This window comes from Tupaia chinensis, unplaced genomic scaffold, assembly GCF_000334495.1.
Source record: "Tupaia chinensis unplaced genomic scaffold, TupChi_1.0 Scaffold000176_1, whole genome shotgun sequence".
Classification (NCBI taxonomy): domain Eukaryota; kingdom Metazoa; phylum Chordata; class Mammalia; order Scandentia; family Tupaiidae; genus Tupaia; species Tupaia belangeri.
The window spans coordinates 669,434-674,171 of NW_006159651.1; the positions used below are offsets into that span (position 1 = coordinate 669,434).

The 4,738-nt window shown below is 48.6% G+C and overlaps 1 protein-coding gene across 2 annotated transcripts in view; it reads left to right on the forward strand.

The window, feature by feature from the left end:
- FLOT1 (flotillin 1) overlaps positions 1–4,738 on the forward strand; it is a 13,227-nt gene that overhangs the window by 2,457 nt on the left and 6,032 nt on the right. The window lies entirely within an intron of this gene.

A 4,738-nucleotide genomic window follows, 5' to 3' on the forward strand; every position in this document is an offset into this window, starting at 1 on the left:
CCACCCCAAAACGAAAAACTCCCCAAAAAAAAAAAAAAAAAAAAGACCCAGACATTTCACCTGAGGAACGGAGACAAGGCCCAGGAGGGGTATGACCCATAGGGCTGACGGGTGTCTGGCCCCAGCTGTGCCCAGTATAAAGGCACAGCTGTGGGGGTGAACCAGAGCTGAGATCCAGCCCATGCTCCACACCCCCGGGGTGCATTCTGACATGGGTCTGCCTCTACCCCAAGAGCAGTACACGTTTCTGACTTGCACAAGGACACCCCGTGGCTGAGCAGCAGCTCTAGTGATCAAGTAGGGCGTGAGGAGGGAACACCTGGACCGAGCACCGAATTCTGCAAGTGAGGTTTGGGCCGCCCTGGATATTGCGGTCAATCCTCATTATTTGTATTTTTTCATAATTGGCTATGAGGTATAATGCACTTGCCAGAGAGAAAGGGTGAGGTGAGGAGGAAGGGAAAGTGAGAAAGCACCCCCAGGCTGGGATGGCTTTGCCACAGTCCATTCAGAATCTGAGCATGCACACACACATGCAGGGTATGTTTTCAAGTCACCAGGTATAGGACTCAAACTGCAGGCAGCCAGGCAGGATCCAGCAGCCTTAACCTCCATGCCACCTGCTGGCCCTCATCCTCTTTATAAATAATTTAAAAATAATAATTCAATAGTTGGAAACTTGCCTGTGCACTAAAATTTGTCGGTGACCCCAAAGTCAGTATTCACAGCACTTCCATGTGCACTGTCGTGCAAATCTGAATCTCATCAGCCTGCCTCACAGCCTGCTGGTTAAGGGAGCAGGAGCCCATGTGATCAACCATGATTCAAAGCCTGGCCTGGCCCAGGCGCATGCATGTGTGCATGCGTTGGTGGGTGCATGCACCTTCTGGCAATTCATAAAAAAAGAAAAAACAAAAACCGAGTTTCTGGTGCTGGGTTCCCAGGTCAGATACGAGATGCTCTGCCCTCTTGTTTTCAGCTCTCGGAGTGCAGACAGCATGTATCACAGTGTCACAGTGCGAGGGGACCTCGGCTAGTTCACGGAAAAATGGAATTACGATACGAGTTTATTTTTAGTGCCCAAAAAAACCTTGAAATTCATACATAGTTTGTTCATAAATAAGTGCTTCAAGATTCCTTGGTTTTATTTTTGGTTTTGTTTTTTGGCTATAGGGCACATGTGCTTGCCGAAGAAAGACAGAGAGAAAGGAAAAGTGAGAAGTCATACCCCAAGGGGGATGACCACATCTGCAGTCCCTTCTCTTCCATTCTTTTCTCCTGTTTTTTGGATACGCACACACACCCAAGCCTCTGGGTCCAGCACTCCAACAGCCATGTGGGATCCTGCACCTTCACCACACCACCTGCTGGCCTGACTCTTTGTATATTTACTCACTTTTTTTGCGTTTTTGTAGTTTTTGTTGGTGATGTCACTGTTTAAAATGGGTCCCTAGGCACAGTGCTGAAATGTTGGAGGGTGTCTCTTAGCACTGGAAGGCTGAGAAGTGCCTTATAGAGAAAATGTCCCGTTAGACCAGCTTCACTCAGGCCTGAGTTACAACACTGCTGGCTGAGAGTTCTGTTAATGATCAACAGTACGTTGTCTTTTGGACCAGCAGATGGCAGAATGTCTATGTCGCTGGACTCTCACGTAGTTGACCGCAGTTCGAGGCCTGGACCTGGTGACTTAAACTCACCCCAGGCTCATGTGCGTGCATGCCCAACATCTTGAGAAGAGAATGGAGGAGAAGGAATTGTGGCCTGTCCATCTCCCCGGGGGGTGATTTCTCGCTTTTTGTCTCTCTGTCTCTCTGGTGAGTGCACATGCCCTATAGCAAATATCTCAAAACAAACAAACAAACAAAAAAATATATATATATACATGTTGTCTCTAAACAGAAAAATATAAAACAAGGTTATATATTGATTAATGAAAACATCACTATCACAGAAAACTAGCCAGGCATTTCCACTAGGAGCAAGCTCCCACATATTAGCTAATTCAGTGTTTACAGCTTCTCTCTATTACCAGAATAAGACTACCATGGATTGTGAGAATCAACTGTACTTTGAGATCGTTAGCCAAAGGATAGCAATTTACGCATTGTGTTTTTGCCAAGAGCTGGCAGAGGCTGAAAGCCTAACAGTGCAAGACATCTTTAGCGGTGATGTTCTATTCCTAGGGTCTCAACAGGCCGTCGAGGCTGGCAGAGCGCCTCCCACTCAGTTGGTCTGCCAGCAGCAGCAGCACTGGGCAGCTAGTCATGAATATGAAACCTCAGGCTCCATGGAGCCAGCAGGCAGGCCAGAGGTTAAGATGGCTGGATCCCACATGGCCTGCTGCACGGTTCTAGTCCTGGACCCAGCAGCTTGAAAAACATACTGGGGGACCAGCAGGTGGCCTGGTGGTTAAGGGCGTTGGACTCCCACATGGCCTATCACAGTTCAAGTCCCAGACCTGGAGGCTTACTTTCTCTCTTTTTCTCCCTCTCTCTCGCTCTGTCCCTCTCTGGTCAAATTAAAATAAATAAATAAATAAATAAAGTTAAATAAAATAATTCTTAAAAACCTGGTGGCTTAAACTCACACCGGTACGCCAGGCATGTGTGCCCAAAATCCCTAGAGGAGCATAGAGGAAAAGAGATTGCAGCATGGCCATCCCCCCAGGGGGCGATTTCTCACTGTCCGTCTTTTTCTTTATTTTTGGAGAGGTTTTTGCTACAGGGCATGTGCACTTTCCAGAAAGACAGAGAGAGACAGAGAGAAAGCGAGAAATCACCCCTCAGGGGGATGGCCACACTGCAATCCCTTCTCCTCCATTCTCCTCTCGGGATCTTGGGCACGCACGCACATGCACCCGGTGTAAGTTTAAGCCACCGGGTCCAGGACTTGAACCGCAGTCGACTACATGGGAGTCCGGTGACATAGCTACTATGCTATCTACTGGTCCCAATTTCTCACTTTCTTTCTCTCTCTCTCTCTCTCTCTCAGTAAGCACACTCACTTTATAGCAAACTAAAACAAGCAAACAAAAAAATTCTCCCAGGCTCCAACTCAGATTCTGCGTTTTCACAAACTCCATAGATGAATCCCTAGTTGGTCTGTGTACACCCTTGAACTTAAAAAGCATTACCACAGTGGAAACCACTACCTTGTGCTGAGGCCGCTTATTTCATTTTATTTATTATTATTATTACTTTAATTTGCTATAATCACCAGGAAGAGACAGAGACGGAGGGAAAGTGAGAAAGCAAACCATCAGGTTCGGGACTCAAACCACAGTCCACCGTGTGAGAATCCAGCACCCTAACCACATGTCACCTGCTGGCCCCTGTTTATTTTAATTGTTAGAAAGCCTGTATGCTCACCGGAGAGAAGGGGAGAAAAGCCCTCCTCATTGGGGTGTGGCCATACCACAATTCCTTTCCCTCCATTTGTCCACTCTGTAGGAATTTGGGGCACACATGTACAGTGCCTAGAATGTATGTGTGTGTGTGTGTGTGTGTGTGTGTGTATATATATATATATATATTTTTTTTTTAAGAGAGAGAGATTTTTGCTATAGACCATGCATGCTTTCCAGAGAGACAGAGAAATAGAAAGTGAGAAATCCATAAGGCAATACTTGCTTGCCAGAGAGACAGAAAGTGAGAAATCACTCCCTAGGGAGGACGGCCACTCCGCAATCCCTTCTCTTCCATTCTCCTCTCAGGATCTAGGATCTTGTACATGTGCCTGGTGTGAGTTTTAAGCTGCTGGGTCCGGGACTCGAACCACAGTCAACTATGTGGGATCCAGTGATGTAACCATTATGCCATCTGTTGGTCCCCTTGCTTGTATTTTTAAGCCACAGTAGCAAAAATCTAGGCCAGGATTTGAACCACAGTCAGCCATGTGGAATCTAGCTGCTTAACCACTAGGCTATAGGTACAGAGCCGGCCTGAGGCTTTTGGGGTATTTCAGGTGTTTTTTGTGTATCTCCTCCATGAACAAGAGAGACTGAGGGGCAGCACCCCCCACAGACCCTGGCCCTGCATTTCAGCCCACCATCAGCCAGCCCCGCGTGGGCGTGGGCGGGCGTGGGCATGCCCGGCGTGCTAAGACAGGGCCCTCACCTACGGGTGAGCCTCACAGAACGTCGGTCACTGCCACCGTGCCACCGTCCCACCCGACAAGGTTCTTACATCCCGCACATGGCTCTCTGTCTGCAAGTCGAGAGTTGGGCTGCCCGGGCTCTGCTCAGCTTTTAGGTGCCAGGCTTTCTGTTAGGTGCTTGGCAAGTCAGGGTTCGTTCACAGCGAAGAGCTTCCTGCGTGCCGGCACTGTTTTGGAGGTGAGGACGTCAGAATGGATGAGACAGACAGGATCCTTCCCCTTGGGGAGCTTTCATTATAACACCGGAAACAGCCAATGACCCAGAAAGTGACCTCGGCTGGGAGGACCCAGGTTAAGTGCTGCCAAGGGGACGGACAGCCACGTGAGCGCCGGTGGACAGGGGGTGCTGGAGAAAATTGGGGGGTGGTCAGAGAACAGTTCTGTGAGGGAGTGAGGGTTTTGTTTTTTGTTTTTGTTTTTGTTTTGTTTTGAGAGGTTTTTGCCATAGGGTATGTGCACTTGCCAGACAGACAGAGAGAGACAGAGAGACAGAAAGCGAGAAATCAACCCCCGGGGGGATGGCCACGCCGCAATCCCTTCTCCTCCATTCTCCTCTCGGGATCTTGGGCACACACACATGCCT